This window comes from Ovis aries, chromosome 9 (genome assembly GCF_016772045.2).
Source record: "Ovis aries strain OAR_USU_Benz2616 breed Rambouillet chromosome 9, ARS-UI_Ramb_v3.0, whole genome shotgun sequence".
Classification (NCBI taxonomy): domain Eukaryota; kingdom Metazoa; phylum Chordata; class Mammalia; order Artiodactyla; family Bovidae; genus Ovis; species Ovis aries.
Genome location: NC_056062.1, coordinates 90198363 through 90216516, shown reverse-complemented (window position 1 = coordinate 90216516; position 18154 = coordinate 90198363). Strand labels below are relative to the sequence as shown.

The window sequence follows — 18154 nt, the reverse complement described above, 5'->3', positions numbered from 1 at the left end:
GCAGAAGATAGGATTAGTGAAATAGAAGATAGAATGGTAGAAATAAATGAATCAGAGAGGAAAAGAGAAAAACAAACTAAAAGAAATGAGGACAATCTCAGAGACCTCCAGGACGATATGAAACGCTCCAACATTCGAATTATAGGAGTCCCAGAAGAAGAAGACGAAAAGAAAGACCATGAGAAAATCCTTGAGGAGATAGTTGAAAAATTCCCTAAAATGGGGAAGGAAATAATCACCCAAGTCCAAGAAACACAGAGAGTTCCAAATAGGATAAACCCAAGGCGAAACACCCAAAGACACATATTCATCAAATTAACAAAGATCAAACACAAAGAACAAATATTAAAAGCAGCAAGGGAAACACAACAAATAACACACAAGGGGATTCCCATAAGGATAACAGCTGATCTTTCAATAGAAACTCTTCAGGCCAGGAGGGAATGGCAGGACATACTTAAAGTGATGAAAGACAATAACCTACAGCCCAGATTACTGTACCCAGCAAGGATCTCATTCGAATACGAAGGAGAAATCAAAAGCTTTACAGACAAGCAAAAGCTGAGAGAATTCAGCACCACCAAACCAGCTCTCCAACAAATTCTAAAGGATATTCTCTAGACAAGAAACACAAAAAGGGTGTATAAACCCGAACCCAAAACAATAAAGTAAATGGTAATGGGATCATACTTATCAATAATTACCTTAAACGTAAATGGGTTGAATGCCCCAACCAAAAGACAAAGATTGGCCGAATGGATACAAAAACAAGACCCCTCTATATGCTGCTTACAAGAGACCCACCTCAAAACAAGGGACACATACAGACTGAAAGTGAAGGGCTGGAAAAAGATATTCCACGCAAATAGAGACCAAAAGAAAGCAGGAGTGGCAATACTCATATCCGATAAAATAGACTTTAAAACAAAGGCTGTGAAAAGAGATAAAGAAGGCCACTACATAATGATCAAAGGAACAATCCAAGAAGAAGATATAACAATTATAAATATATATGCACCCAATATAGGAGCACCGCAATATGTAAGACAAATGCTAACAAGTATGAAAGGGAAATTAACAATAATACAATAATAGTGGGAGACTTTAACACCCCACTCACACCTATGGACAGATCAACTAAACAGAAAATTAACAAAGAAATGCAAACTTTAAATGATACATTAGACCAGTTAGACCTAATTGATATCTATAGGACATTTCACCCCAAAACAATGAATTTCACCTTTTTCTCAAGTGCTCATGGAACCTTCTCCAGGATAGATCACATCCTGGGCCATAAATGTAACCTTGATAAATTTAAAAAATCGAAATCATTCCAAGCATCTTTTCTGACCATAATGCATTAAGATTAGATCTCAATTACAGAAGAAAAACTATTAAAAATTCCAACATATGGAGGTTGAACAACACACTTCTGAATAACCAACAAATCACAGAAGAAATCAAAAAGAAATCAAAATATACACAGAAACGAATGAAAATGAAAACACAACAACCCAAAACCTGTGGGACACTATAAAAGCAGTGCTAAGAGGAAAGTTATAGCACTACAGGCATGCCTCAAGAAACAAGAAAAAGTCAAATAAATAACCTAACTCTACACCTAAAGCAACTAGAAAAGGAAGAATTGGAGAACCCCAGAGTTAGTAGAAGGAAAGAAATCTTAAAAATTAGGGCAGAAATAAATGCAAAAGAAACAAAAGAGACCATAGCAAAAATCAACAAAGCCAAAAGCTGGTTCTTTGAAAGGATAAATAAAATTGACAAACCATTAGCCAGACTCATCAAGAAGCAAAGAGAGAACAATCAAATCAATAAAATTAGAAATGAAAATGGAGAGATCACAACAGACAACACAGAAATACAAAGGATCATAAGAGACTACTATCAGCAATTATATGCCAATAAAATGGACAACGTGGAAGAAATGGACAAATTCTTAGAAAAGTACAATATTCCAAAACTGAACCGGGATGAAATAGAAAATCTTAACAGACCCATCACAAGCACAGAAATTGAAACTGTAATCAGAAATCTTCCAGCAAACAAAAGCCCAGGTCCAGACGGCTTCACAGCTGAATTCTACCAAAAATTTCAAGAAGAGCTAACACCTATCCTACTCAAACTCTTCCAGAAAATTGCAGAGGAAGGTAAACTTCCAAACTCATTCTATGAGGCCACCATCACCCTAATACCAAAACCTGACACAGACGCCACAAAAAAAGAAAATTACAGGCCAATATCACTGATGAACATAGATGCAAAAACCCTCAACAAAATTCTAGCAATCAGAATCCAACAACACATTAAAAAGATCATACACCATGACCAAGTGGGCTTTATCCCAGGGATGCAAGGATTCTTCAATATCCGCAAATCAATCAATGTAATTCACCACATTAACAAATTGAAAAGTAAAAGCCACATGATTATCTCAATAGATGCAGAGAAGGCCTTTGACAAAATTCAACATCCATTTATGATAAAAACTCTCCAGAAAGCAGGAATAGAAGGAACATACCTCAACATAATAAAAGCTATATATGACAAACTCACAGCAAACATTATCCTCAATGGTGAAAAATTGAAAGCATTTCCCCTAAAGTCAGGAACAAGACAAGGGTGCCCACTTTCACCGCTACTATTCAACATAGTTCTGGAAGTTTTGGCCACAGCAATCAGAGCAGAAAAAGAAATAAAAGGAATCCAAATTGGAAAAGAAGAAGTAAAACTCTCACTGTTTGCAGATGACATGATCCTCTACATAGAAAACCCTAAAGACTCCACCAGAAAATTACTAGAGCTAATCATGAATATAGTAAAGTTGCAGGATATAAAATCAACACGCAGAAATCCCTCGCATTTGTAGACACTAATAATGAGAAAGTAGAAAAAGAAATTAAGGAAACAATTCCATTCACCATTGCAACGAAAAGAATAAAATACTTAGGAATATATCTACCTAAAGAAACTAAAGACCTATATATAGAAAACTATAAAACACTGATGAAAGAAATCAAAGAGGACACTAATAGATGGAGAAATATACCATGTTCATGGATTGGAAGAATCACTATAGTGAAAATGAGTATACTACCTAAAGCAATTTACAAATTCAATGCAATCCCTATCAAGCTACCAGCGATATTTTTCACAGAACTGGAACAAATAATTTCAAGAGTTGTATGGAAATACAAAAAACCTCAAATAGCCAAAGCAATCTTGAGAAAGAAGAATGGAACTGGAGGAATCAACTTGCCTGACTTTAGGCTCTACTACAAATCCACAGTCATCAAGACAGTATGGTACTGGCACAATATACACAATGGAGTATTACTCAGCCATTAAAAAGAATACATTTGAATCAGTTCTGATGAGATGGATGAAACTGGAGCCGATTACACAGAGTGAAGTAAGCCAGAAAGAAAAACACCAATACAGTATACTAACACATATATATGGAATTTGGAAAGATGGCAATGATGACCCTGTATGCAAGACAGCAAAAAAGACACAGATGTGTATAGCAGACTTTTGGACTCAGAGGGAGAGGGAGAGGGTGGGATGATTTGGGAGAATGGCATTGAAACATGCATACTATCATGTAAGAATCGAATCACCAGTCTATGTCCGATGCAGGATACAGCATGCTTGGGGCTGGTGCACGGGGATGACCCAGAGGGATGTTGTGGGGAGGGAGGTGAGAGGGGGGTTCATGTTTGGGATCGCATGTACACCCGTGGTGGATTCATGTCAATGTATGGCAAAACCAATACAGTATTGTAAAGTAAAATAAAGTAAAACAAACGAACAAACAAACAAACATGCCTGCTAATGTAGGAGATTAAGAGTCATGAGGGTTTGATCCCCAGGTCGTGAAGATCCCCTGGAGGAGGAAACAGCTACCCACTCCACTCTTCTTGCCTGGAAAAATTCCACGGACAGAGGAACCTCGTGGAATACAGTCCATGGGGTCCCAAAGAGTGAGGCATGACAGAGCACTCACACGTGTACGATTTATAGGAACTTTCATATTATTTTACCATCAACACCACACATACAAATCCTACACAATGAGTTATGATTTTGCAGCTGAGAGAAGTTGAGGGGTTCACCACAACCAGGGAGAAGCCAAGACTCCAGCCTCCATGTCTAGTTGCTTTCTTTGCCTCCATCTCCGCAGAAGGCTGCACTGGCTGAGCCTGGAGGCGGCTGATCCCATTTCCCTTCTCCGCCCACGATCCTCTTAAGTCCAGCTGAAGCCTGGACAGAGGTGAGACTTGCCAGCTGTTGAGTGATGAGAGGATTCACAGGACTTGTCAAGGAGGCAAAGAAGAGTGATTAATATGTGCCAGATTTTGGCTAGGTCTGCATTTCCAAGGCTCTAAATGTGCTGACAGGAAATGCAACCTGATAAAATAAGCTTTCATAGTAACACTTTCCATGCCCTGGGAGTCGTACCTCCTTCCATATTCGTGTATTGTCAGAGCTCCGTGGGTTTTCTAGGAATTGGGTCTGTCGCAGCTCTTAGTCAGGCTTATCAGAGACACGTTTTCAGCCCCTTTCGGGTGATGACAGCCCACCGGCTCAGACGTAGAATGGGAAGACACCTGAGTTTCCATTCCTCACGTTAGTAAGTGGAAAGAATTATTACATAAAGGGAACTTTTAAAGAAACTATTTATTGAGGATCCAAGATAACTCAAATGCTATGCTAAAAGTTTATATGCAGCAAATCATTTTATTCTCACAATAACCCAGTCAGGCATTAAAATTGTATCCCACATAAGGAGAAACTGAAGACAACTCCTCAGGTTATAAATGCTTCTAAGTGGATGCGTACATGGTGTCAGGCTAGGGTTTAAACCTAGATCTGTTTGTTTCCAATGCTTATCTTCTTTCTTGCCTTTCCACTGTCAACAAATACCCACTAGTCTCTACTTGATTCTGTTTGCAGGAGGGTTGACTTGGTGGATCCAGACTGGTCTGTCTCAAGATGACCAATAGTCAGTGTTGACCCTTGGGTTACTTTATTTTAGATTTAGAGTCTCAGGTTGTCCAGAAGCTCATAGAGGGATAGAAATAGGCTACCCTTTGTCAGTTATTGCTCTTATTTCTTTGTTTAGTTGCTAATTTGTGTCTAGTTAAGTTGCCTGCTGACTGATACTTTGTTAAAAGTAACTTTAAGTTGAACTACTGTATTAATCCACCTATTTGAGAAAGGAAAACTCCCTTTTTCTTACATGATTACATGATAATTCATCACATGAATGTTTAACATTCATAGAGGAATGGTAATTTATTTAAAGTTGAGGCACAAAATTGGCTTGAATCCTAACCATTATGACCCTTTATTCGATTATGTAGCTAGGGAATGTTTGTTACCACCACAAGCAGAAAGCTATACAGAGAAGGATGTACAATTTAATGGGCATCTATGGTTCGCGTCCTGACATGCCTCTCATTCACTTATATCAGTTTTTCTGCTTACATACTTCACCTTTCAGCTTAATATCTGTACTAAACCCAAATGGCTCCCTTTGTGTTCCTCCCACTTTCACCTGTAGCATCCTCACAGGACATTTTTCTAAGCCTATAATCTTTGGACTGCTTTTGCATATTGAAGAGTTCAGTCTGCACTGAACTCTGCTTTCTAATTTAAACAGTTTATTCCTTAAAATTCATCAAGGATGCAAGCAAATGCTGCAGAAGGGTTCCCAGGCCTGTTAGAACATTCCACAGAAACCCACAGGTCCTGGCACTGGACCAGGAGCATGTAACCCGATCGGACATCAAATATATTTTAAAAAAGTAATGCAAAAGTGCAGAAATAAATTTTGATAGTACAGTTCATTTCAGTCGCTCAGTCGTGTCCAACTCTTTGCAACCCCATGAACTGCAGCACGCCAGGCCTCCCTGTCCATCACCAACTCCCAGAGTTCACTCAAACTCACGTCCATCGAGTCAGTGATGCCATCCAGACATCTCATCCTCTGTCGTCCCCTTCTCCTCCTGCCCCCAATCCCTCCCAGCTCAGAGTCTTTTCCAATGAGTCAACTATTTTCATGAGGTGGCCAAAGTACTGGAGTTTCAGCTTTAGCATCATTCCTTCCAAAGAAATCTCAGGCCTGATCTCCTTCAGAATGGACTGGTTGGATCTACTTGCAGTCCAAGGGACTCTCAAGAGTCCTCTCCAACACCACAGTTCAAAAGCCTCAATTCTTCAGTGTTCAGCCTTCTTCACAGTCCAACTCTCACATCCATGCATGGCCACAGGAAACACACCATAGCCTTGACTAGATGGACCTTAGTCAACAAAGTAATGTCTCTGCTTTTGAATATACTATCTAGGTTGGTCATAACTTTTCTTCCAAGGAGTAAGCGTCTTTTAATTTTATGGCTGCAATCACCATCTGCAGTGATTTTGGAGCCCCCAAAATAAAGTCTGACACTGTTTCCACTGTTTCCCCATCTATTTCCCATGGAGTGATGGGACCAGATGCCATGATCTTTGTTTTCTGAATGTTGAGCTTTAAGCCAACTTTTTCACTCTCCTCTTTCACTTTCTTCAAGAGGCTTTTTAGTTCCTCTTCACTTTCTGCCATAAAGGTGGTGTCATCTGCATATCTGAGGTTAGCAATCTTGATTCCAGCTTGTGTTTCTTCCAGTCCAGCATTTCTCATGATGTACTCTGCATATAAGTTAAAAAAGCAGGGTGACAATATATAGCCTTGATGTACTCCTTTTCCTATTTGGAACCAGTCTGTTGTTCCATATCCAGTTCTAACTGTTGCTTCCTGGCCTGCATACAGATTTCTCAAGAGGCAGGTCAAGTGGTCTGGTATTCCCATCTCTCTCAGAGTTTTCCACAGTTTCTTGTGATCCACACAGCCAAAGGCTTGGGCATAGTCAATAAAGCAGAAACAGATGTTTTTCTGGAACTCTCTTGCTTTTTCCATGATCCAGCAAATGTTGGCAATTTGATCTCTGGTTCCTCTGCCTTTTCTAAAACCAGCTTGAACATCAGGGAGTTCACAGTTCACGTATTGCTGAAGCCTGGCTTGGAGAATTTTGAGCATTAGTTTACTAGCATGCGAAATGAGTGCAATTGTGTGGTAGTCTGAGCATTCTTTTGCATTGCCTTTCTTTGGGATTGGAATGAAAACTGACCTTTTCCAGTCCTGTGGCCACTGCGGAGTTTTCCAAATTTGCTGGCATATTGAGTGCCGCACTTTCACAGCATCATCTTTCAGGATTCGAAATGGTTCAACTGGAATTCCATCACCTCCACTAGCTTTGTTCCTAGTGATGCTTTCTAAGGCCCACTTGACTTCACATTCCAAGACGTCCGGCTCTAGATTAGTGATGACATCATCGTGATTATCTGGGACATGAAGATCTTTTTGTACAGTTCTTCCGTGTATTCTTGCCACCTCTTCTTAATATCTTCTGCTTCTGTTAGGTCCAGACCATTTCTGTCCTTTATCGAGCCCATCTTTGCATGAAATGTTCCCTTGGTATCTCTAATTTTCTTGAAGAGATCTCTAGTCTTTCTCATTCTGTTGTTTTCCTCTATTTCTTTGCATTGATTGCTGAAGAAGGCTTTCTTATCTCTTTTTGCTATTCTTTGGAACTCTGCACTCAGATGCCTATATCTTTCCTTTTCTCCTTGGCTTTTCACCTCTCTTCTTTTCACAGCTATTTGCAAGGCCTCCCCAGAGAGCCATTTTGCTTTTTTTGCATTTCTTTTCCATGGGGATGGTCTTGATCCCTGTCTCCTGTGCAATGTCGTGAATCTCATTCCATAGTTCATCAGGCACTCTATCTACCAGTTCTAGACCTTAAATCTATTTCTCACTTCCACTATATAATCATAAGGGATATGATTTAGGTCATACCTGAATGGTCTAGCGGTTTTCCCTACTTTCTTCAATTTAAGTCTGAATTTGATAATCAGGAGTTCATGATCTGAGCCACAGTCAGCTCCTGGTCTTGTTTTTGTTGACTATATAGAGCTTCTCCATCTTTGGCTACAGAGAATATAATCAATCTGATTTCGGTGTTGACCATCTGGTGATGTCCTTGTGTAGAGTCTTCTCTTGTGTTGTTGGAAGATGGTGTTTCCTAAGACCAGTGCATTTTCTTGGCAAAACTCTATTAGTCTTTGCCCTGCTTCATTCCACATTCCAAGGCCAAATTTGCCTGTTACTCCAGGTGTTTTTTGACTTCCTACTTTTGCATTCCAGTCCCCTATAATGAAAAGGATATCTTTTTTAGGTGTTAGTTCTGAAAGGTCTTGTTGGTCTTCATAGAACCTTTCAACTTCAGTTTCTTCAGCATTACCGGTTGGGGCATAGACTTGGATAACTGTGATATTGAATGGTTTGCCTTGGAGACGAACAGAGATCATTCTGTTGTTTTTGAGATTGCATCCAAGTAGTGTATTTTGGACTCTTTTATTGACCATGATGGCTACTCCATTTCTTCTGAGGGATTCCTGCCCTCAGTAGTAGATACAATGGTCATCTGAGTTAAATTCACCCATTCCAGTCCATTTTAGTTCACTGATTCCTAGAATGTCGACGTTCACTCTTGCCATCTCTTGTTTGACCACTTCCACTTTGCCTTGATTCATGGACCTGACATTCCAGGTTCTTATGCAATATTGTTCTTTACAGCATCAGATCTTGCTTCTATCTTATAAAATGGACTTTTAGTAGTCAAATATTTACTGAAAAAAACTTAAAGCTAAAATGTTGATATTATCTTTACTCTTAAGCCATATGCCCTAATTTTATCTCTTAACCATCCTTTGCAATAAATAAAATTCTTGCAGCAAACACACAAAGGAACTAAAAGAGGCTAAAATATTTACTGTGCTTCCTAAGATGGCCCGATGATATCACCCACTCAGTGGACATGAATGAGTTTAAGTAAACTCCGGGAGTTGGTGATGGACAGGGAGGCCTGGTATGCTGGGGTTCATGGGGTCGCAAACAGTCGGACACGACTGAGCGACTGAACTGAAATGAACCGATATAAGTGGTGCTAGTGGTAAAGAATCCGCCTGCCAATTCAGGGGGCATAAAGACGTGGGTGTGATCCCTGGGTTGGGAAGATTCCCTGGAGGAGGAAATGGCTCCCCACTCCAGGATTCTGGACTGGAAAATTCCATGGACCTAGGAGCCTGGCGAGCTAGAGTCCATGGGTGCAAAGAGTCAGACATGACTGAGCATCTGAACACAAAACATGTACTGTGATTAAGATGAACTATTTCACTATGCATGCATTTAGGAGTATTGCAATAGGCTAGAAAAGATTATGGTTCACTGAATAACATTAAAAATGATGATCTAATTCAGTTCTCACAGTAGACTTGGGGTTAGGTTAGTCTCATTCCTCCTGCCTGGAAAATTCCATGGATGGAGAGGCCTGTCAGGCTACAGTACATGGGACTGCAAAGAGTTGGACACGACTGAGTGATTCACTTTCACACCATTTTTAAAGAGGACTAACTGAGGCTCAGAAAATTCCAGTGAACGAGGCAGGATTTGAATGCAGAACCCAAAAGCACATCCTCTTCTGTATTTTATCACATGACCATCTTTAACAGGCTGTCTGTAAAATGTTGGCTTTAAACTTACTTAATAGCTATGGTTTTTCCAGTGGTCATGTATGCATATGTGAGAGTTGGATTGTGAAGAAGGCTGAGCACCGAAGAATTGAGGCTTTTGACCTGTGGTGTTGGAGAAGACTCTTGAGAGTCTCTTGGACTGCAAGGAGATCCAACCAGTCCATTCTGAAGGAGATCAGCCCTGGGACTTCTTTGGAAGGAATAATGTAAAAGCTGAAACTCCTGTACTTTGGCCACCTGATGGGAAGAGTTGGCTCATTGGAAAAGACTTTGATGCTGGGAGGGATTGGGGGCAGGAGGAAAAGGCGACGACAGAGGATGAGATGGCTGGATGGCATCACGGACTTGATGGATGTGAATCTGAGTGAACTCCGGGAATTGGTGATGGACAGGAAGGCCTGGTGTGCTTCGATTCATGGGGTTGCAAAGAGTCGGACACGACTGAGCAACTGAACTGAACTGGATAGCTGATGACATTTAATTATTGAATAGCATCAATTAACTTTACCGAAGATAATTTAGTGCCCTAGAATGTTTTCAATGGAGCAGAGACATTTTCTCAGTGTTTCACAAAATTTGAAAACCATTTTTAGCCAACTCTAAATTATATCTTAAAGTCTTTTTGTTTCTTATCTGATTTTTTCTCTTAGTCTCCTAAATGAACATTTTCCTTTGATTCCTACTTTAATATTTTAAAATTGGGAACATCAACTATTATGAAGGGAAATAAATTATGATGAGTTCCAAGTTTACATTTATAATTAAAAATAGTTCTTTGGTAGAGAACTAGTGAAAGAATGATGTCTTATTATGGTAGAAATCTGTTAAATGCCACCGAAAAGAAATTCCAAAAGACAGTAGCAGTTCTATAATGCATACTCCATAGGATATGTGGATTGCCTGGAACCCATATTTTTCCTAAAATAAGGAAATATACATAGTGAAAATCAAGTGTCATGTTTATTACATTTGGCATAACTCTCACATCGTTTCTTAACTTCCCTGCTTCTCCAGAATTGATATTGTTTAGGGTGACAAGAGAAAGCTTAATTGTAGTGGAGACGTGGGACATGGAAAATGGTAATATTAGCTTGATGATTTCTGCAGTAACAGAACTGGAAATTCTGCTGAATCAGTTTAAATGGCTGGGTTATTTCTTCCAAATTGGTCTTTCTCTCCCCTTGGAACAAGCTGTTGTACCAGCTTCATTCTTTCCAATGGAAGTCTGTGTCCACCCATTCCATGCTTGTTCCCATTTTAGGACTTTGCACTTGCTCTCCCCTCTGTCCGAATTTCTCTGTATCCAGATCTTTTCACAGGCTCAGATATCACCTTCTCAGAGACAGGTTTCCTGACCTCCAAATTTAACATATTCCCCAGTTCTCAGTCACTCTATTACTTCCTTCCAACATAGTTCTTTCATTACATTTGTTGCATCTTGAAATTATTAATTTTTTCCATTCTGAAATTTATTTGTTTACTTGCTTGATAGCTATAACCATCTCTATACTGACAGCTTGACAACAATGGGCTCTATAATTGTTTTTTCTCTCACTATGTTAACTTTAATTATAACATGCATGGTAAATGGTGGTGTTCAATAAACACTTTAGAGAGAACAATTAAGTGATCATTTTGAACTTTAATTATTGTATTTTTTTAAAGACTTGGAAGAATAGAACCCTCATCGGGGACTACACCCACCCAAACGCACTGGTCTGAACTCAGGTGTGAATGAGCTTTGCTGGAGGTAAACTCATGTTCATATTTGGAACTCAGAAAACAACTTTCCCTTTTCAGTTCTATTAATGGAGGAATGAAGTAACTTGTCAGTGTCTGTCAGTCACTGCTGGGAGAGTGAAAATGTTGGTCTTTATAAGTGTTAAATTTTTTGATATCTTGTAAGTGTCACATATATATGGAATTTAGGAAGATGGCAATGACGACCCTGTATGCAAGACAGGGAAAGAGACACAGATGTGTATAACGGACTTTTTGGACTCAGAGGGAGAGGGAGAGGGTGGGATGATTTGGGAGAATGACATTCTAACATGTATACTATCATGTGAATTGAATCGCCAGTCTATGTCTGATGCAGGATGCAGCATGCTTGGGGCTGGTGCATGGGGATGACCCAGAGGGATGTTGTGGGGAGGGAGGTGGGAGGGGGGTTCATGTTTGGGAATGCATGTAAGAATTAAAGATTTTAAAATTTAAAAAATAAAAAACTAAAAATAAGTAAAAAAAAAAAAGTTAACTCTTGAAATGTGGTTTGAAGTTTTGACATACAAATTTCATAAATCCATGAACTTAAAGAAAAACTTTTAACTTAATATTTCCTGCTTTGGAACATTTTATTTTTATTTTTGAAGGCAGTTGTAAAATTCACTAATGAATATTTTTCTAATAACCAAGTCAACCAAGGTGACTATTTTAATCCACAGCATAGAGGCTTTTGGTTTCTTACAATTTCTTGCTTTTGAAAACATTTCATTTTAAATATGTCTAGTTGATTGTCATACATGTTAAAAATCTCCGATTGGAAAGATACATACCGAACACACTGAAAATATAGGCTTATGCACTTTAAAGCTAATTGTTGAGCCTCTTCTACTAGATGAATGGGTTACTTGAGCAGGTTAGATGCATCATCCTTGTATTTATTTTAAAACAGACAAAATAATATTTATGTCTTATCTCTTATAATGCTTAGGGAATTAATGAGCTCCTCTATAGCAGATGACATAGTTAAACAATATTTTTCATCTAAAAAGAAAATAGCATGCATAATGCTTTACAAACCTTAAAATACTGCACAAATGTAAATGATTAACTTCAGCCTCAAAAAAGTTTGATTTTTAACTCTCAGGTAAATACATAATATAAATACATGAAATTAAGTAAAATAGTTCAAGTGATTGTGTATGGCCTGCAGTTCAAACAGTTGTGTAACAGAAATCTGCTTGCCACAGATTAAACTAAATCCCACATGTAAACATGAAAGGAGGTAGGTACTCAAACTTCAGTATTAAAGGGGGTGAAAGTCAGTCACACCAATTGCCTTGTTGTAACATCTTTCATGCAAACTTTGCTGGGGTCCATCTACCAAAAAGTTATTTGAAGATTTAAAAACATTTTCTCCTGACTTCCCAAATAATTCTCTTAGCTCTCACACCATTTTTTATCAAAGGCTAGATTTCTAAAACACATTTGCAACTGAATATGTCCTCTCTTGATCCTGTGGTTTTTAATATGCAGACTGTGGATCACTGGCTTTAGAGTCACAGATATGTGGATGAAAATGAACGTGCATGTCTCCTCTAGCCCCTCACTTTTGTGAGAGGACCTGAGCCAGGTTGGACTGCTAACAAACTGCAGGCTCTTTCAGGGCATTGCATTAGTGGTATCGCAGCCTTTTCTGATGCATCTGGGGGCTGTATGAATCTGCCTTCACAATCTTATAACCGAAAGATATGCTTCAGTGAAAAGATCTCTGATCGAATACATTTAGACACTTTTACAAACACACTTTTAAGAGAAATGTCATCTTCCTGACATTTCCACCTTTAGGAAGAATACAAATATTAGCAGCCACTGAAAGAAATATTTACTGTTTTACTAGTTTTTATTGCCTCTAAGATTTTAAAAGTCCTTTGAAGCTTTTTACTAGATCCTGACTTCAGAAAGAAGTCTTGCCTTTTAGTAGTGGAAATATCCACGGCTGCATGCCCGAGGTTGCCATTTTAATTTACTGTTAACTTATCCTTGTCTTGCTGAGGCTACTAAAGAAGAGTGGCAATAGCGGTGTGCAGAGTGACTCGGAGTGCACAGAGCACGCACGTTGCCGAGAGTCTGTTTATTGATCTTCATCCAGTGAACACAGCCAGCTCAGGGGGATGAAGCCATTGCTATGAACACAATGCTCCTTAGGTCTCTAAAGACTTTCATTTGCTTCACGACTATTTTCAGGCGTTAGCATTAACCAAAAACTTTTAATCCCAATTTCTCTGAATCATTGTATTATTTCTTTTGAGCTGGTTTAATGATAGCACTCTCTTGAAGGTGTTTCTTTTCTTATCAGGATTAGAGATACAGGCGCGTAGCTGATGCACAGTGAAGCACAGCTGTGATCTTTCCGCTGGGTGTACTGCTGATAATGGGAAACTGCGTGGACTGCGGTTCACTTGGACAGGAGGGTTAAATGCCCGGGACACTCTTTCATGCCCACGCTTGCAACATGTCTTTGGAGAAACCAAGCTCCACATGACTTCAACTCCCTGCTTCCGGTATAGGTGGTAAACATATTTCTACATTCACACAAAAATCTACTTTATTTCTTCTAGTCCTAAGGGTGAAGGATTAGAGTACAGGATGGACCTTAATATACCCTCCTCTCTTCTATTCCTAGGGCTAAAAGAAGAAAAAGAAATTTTACATTAGAATCCCTAGAACAGGCTTTCAGGAAAGATTCTTGTCCTTTGCGCTAAAGGCCAAATAGCAGTCTTGTCCCCCATGTGCAGATCTCTTGTTTAGTTGCTAGAGGCTTTATTGTGAATCTTTTCTGCTGTTATTTACATTTCTCAGTTGTGTCTGACTCTTTGTGACCCCATGAAATGTAGCCCTCCAGGCTCCTCTGTCCTTGGGATTCTCCAGGCAAGAATCCTGGAGTAGTGTACCTTTTCCTCCTCCAGGGCATCTTCCCAACCCAGGGATCAAACCCGTGTCTCTTACATATCCTCCATGGGCAGGTGGATTCTTTATCACTAGGGCCACCTGGAAAGCCCTGAGGCAAATGAGAGCTACCTAATATAGAACTTACATTAAGCTCATTTCTAAGAGGGACTTGGCCATAAGTGAAGGATTTTAAGGACTCTTAAGCATCTCTGATAAAATACTCCTCCTTTAGCAATGACTCCACGGCAAGAGTGTGCAGGGTCCTTCCCTGCGGTTTCTTACGGCTCCTTTTTGGGATCAAGAAATGTTGACGAGGTAGAGCAGAAGTTCTCAACTGTGACTTGAAAGGGCTTGGGTTTCCAAAGGTCACGATTGAGAGTGAAAAGGCGATGATTGCCTTCCCTTATACCTAGTTTACCTGGCCGGTGGTGGAGTTCCTTAAGATGCAATACTTGGGTAGTGCCCTTAACAGTCCTAAATCCTTTAAGACTGCCCGGGACTGTGCCTTTGACTCCTTGGTAAAGTTCCACTGAACCTTTGTGCAACTGCCTGATGATTACAAAATGAGGGGATGACATGCTGGCTAGCGCCTTCCTTTTCCATCATCACCCGGGAGGCAGCCAGAACCAGTCTGGTGAGAAAGAACTCCAGGAAAACCTCCCAGCTTCATGTCAATAATGCTTTTGAAATGGAGACCCACAGAGTCCGTAGGAATCCTTAGGGGCCCCGGTGGCTAAGAACCAAGCTCCAGTTAAGATGAAGTTCATGTGTGTGGACTTCCTAGAACAAATAGGGCTGATTTTGTGCAGTGATTGGATCTAAGAAGATGAATGCCTCCTGTTGCCGAATTCTGGGGGTGCTAGCTGGCTGGGTTTAGGTGTGACATTCTTACAAAGTGGTCTTTTGTTCCTCTTGTTCCAGGCACCAAGAGACCTCAGACGTCCGTCTGCAGAGTTGGACAGGATTCCACTGTGCAGTTGCTCGCAGCTGCTTCCAGCTGTTGCTACCCCTTTCGATCCTGTTTTGTTTTTTGGTGAAGATTGTGTTTCTAGTCCTTCCTCTCCCCGCTTACAATACTACACAGACAGTGCCGTGTGGTTTGCTGGGGAAGCTGACAGTATTAGTAAAGGCCAGTGGCTCCTTCCAAAGGCACACCGACTATTCACATAAAGTTACTTCCGGAAATAAAGCTCTTTACTTTGGTTGCTATCTTTGTAAAAGAATCACTTTAAAATGAGAGGTGGAAAATAAAACTTTGCTGAAGGATTCAAGTGCTTAGAACACAAAGTTGGAATGATGAGGAAGAAAGGAATGATCATCTAACAGCAACTAGACATCATGAAGCCTGAAGAAAAGATAGATCAAATATTAGCAGCAGCGTTCTGGCATGGAGAACATGCCTTCTGCATGAGATGAGTATGACGTCCACTCAGAAAGCAGCTTGGCAGGGAGAGAAACGCCAGCCTTTATAGACGTGACCTTTCAGTGCGTTGACCGATCAGCCCTGTGGGAGGGTAATCCTAGATCACCCATGTTTCCATTTGGATGGAGCAAAGACTGACAGGGAAGGTGTCCTGCCTCAGCCAACAGATTTATGGTCTGCTCTAGGTCTCCTTCCCGCTTGCCTCTTTCAAAGTGAGCTTGAGGGTCCAGTTCTTTCCATTCCCTCTGCAGAGAAACTAGAGGTGAGGGAGGCAGCATTATATTATTTTTGTAAGGCTCCTGTTGAGCCAGTGCAAAGATGGATGATAAACGGAGGCCCCTGAGAGATTTTTGAATCTATTACATTTAGGAGGATTGAAGTACAGCTATGTACAAGCCTTGAATTGCAGTGTTTACATAAAGCTAAACTGAGCCCAGCTTAATCCCCTCATCACAATATGAACAAAGCGTAAGACAAATGGTACCACGGCAGCTGGGCGCCACGACTTCTGGTTGTTGAAATGAGCTGTGCATTGAGTGTGTGACTCACCGTTGCACCCACACTGTCGCTGAGGTCACCAGCCTGCCTCCTTAGCCACCAAGGCTGCCCCCAGGTCATTCCAACCCAACTTTAGGGGAAGTGAAGTGAAATGAGTCGCTGTCATGTCAGACTCTGTGAGACCCCATGGACTGTAGCCTACCAAGCTCCTCTGTCCATGGGATTTTCCAGGCAATAGTACTGGAGTGGATTGCCTTTTCCTTCTCCAGAGGATCTTCCTGATGCAGGGATCAAACCCGGGTCTCCCGCATTGTAGACAGACACTTGACTGTCTGAACCACCAGGGAAGTCTTTAGGGAAAGGACAACGCAAGTTTGCAGGGGTTTCCGGGACCTGTTGCTTCTTGGAGTATAACACTGGGCGGGACCGGCCTTTGTGAGGGAGGGGAGGGAATCATGTCCACTATGTGTTACAAGCAGCAGGTATAGAATCCTGACCTTTCTCATTTTCCTCAGGGGGAAAAGTGCTTAAACCAGTCCAGTTCAGTTCAGTTCAGTTGCTCAGTCATGTCTGACTCGTTGCATCTCCCAGAGTTTGCTCCAACTCATGTCCATTGAGTTGGTGATGCCATCCACCCATCTCATCCTGTGTCCTCCCCTTCTCCAGCTTTCAATCTTTCCCAGCATCGGGGTCTTTTCCGATGAGTCCTTTTTCCACACCAGGTGGCCAAAGTATTGGAGCTTCGTCTTCAGCATCAGTCCATCCAATGAACACCCAGGACTGGGTCTCTTTTAGATGGACTGGTTGGATCTCCTTGCAGTCCCAGGGACTCTCAAGAGTCTTCTCCAGTCCAGTGGGAATGCTATAGCTCCATTCTGGCATAAACACATATGAGCCTGTCTTTTCTGGAAGGTGAACTCTGTTCTTTGTGCCCAGCTTGAACGTCCAGCCGACACTTGCACCCCAGCTTCAGTCCCGGGTGCAGCCACAGTAGCTCTGCCCTCTGCACCGTAGGCCCTGTTCCCGAGCTGCGCCCCGCCTTGGCCTTGTCTGGAGCTGCCCATCTCAGCCCGACTGCTGCCTGCCGAGACCCGCGGGCCTGCTCTGACCACCCCTGCTCTCCAGCTTTGCCCAGCCTCCTGTTCAGGACCCTCTCATCCTGCCCTGGCTCAAGTGACCACTTAGGCCAGGGGCTGAGAGCTCTGGCCAGAGAAGAATACTGTCCGGGGACTGAAGGGGCAGAGAGGGCAGGCTGGCATGAGGCAGAAACAAAGGCCAGCGCGTGCTCTTCAGGGATGGAAGATGAGCGGAAACACCTGTCCTAAACGGGAAAGGGAGAAAGCAAGAGACACACGGGCCATTAGCTGTGTGCTGCGTGAATGACTGACACCAGGCTGTGAGCTGTAACTCTGCTGATTCCGCACCTGGGTCTCGAGTCTCTCACACATTGTGAAAAATCATTCATGAGTATGTTTACTTACAAATTTAAGTTTCTCGGTGGATATAAGTCCACGTGGTTCTAAACTTAAAGGTATAAAAGGGTACCAAAAAAAAAAAATCTCCCTCAATCATCGCAGAGCAAACCACAGTCATCAATTTTGCTCATACTTTTCTAGTTGATAAATACATATGAAAAAAGTGCAGATTTTCTCTTTCAAAGAATACAGTTAGTATATTCTGCATACATTTTTGGCCTTTACCTCCCTTTTTTAGCATGTTATTAATTTTTAAAATTGATTTTTTTTCTCAGACAAATAACTGCAAAGTTTTCTTGACATCAAGTACAGCTAATACCTTGAAACCACAGAATGAAGTGGCTTTGTAGAAAGCAAGAAAATATGGCACATTAGAAATTTTCCTCAATTCCTCTTTGGGTGTGAGAAGAGGATAAGAAAAAATTCCTTC

General features: G+C 41.0%; 1 protein-coding gene and 1 long non-coding RNA gene across 2 annotated transcripts in view; one reads left to right on the top strand and one right to left on the bottom strand.

The window, feature by feature from the left end:
• The window catches only part of LOC114116406 (uncharacterized), a 46204-nt gene extending 30351 nt beyond the window's left edge, over positions 1 to 15853 (top strand). The window contains exons 3-5 of the long non-coding RNA XR_003590340.3: positions 11320 to 11404; positions 13736 to 13946; positions 15250 to 15853. This is a non-coding gene — a long non-coding RNA (uncharacterized LOC114116406). The remainder of the gene's footprint in view (positions 1 to 11319; positions 11405 to 13735; positions 13947 to 15249) is intronic.
• The window catches only part of CA1 (carbonic anhydrase I), a 74998-nt gene that overhangs the window by 13528 nt on the left and 43316 nt on the right, over positions 1 to 18154 (bottom strand).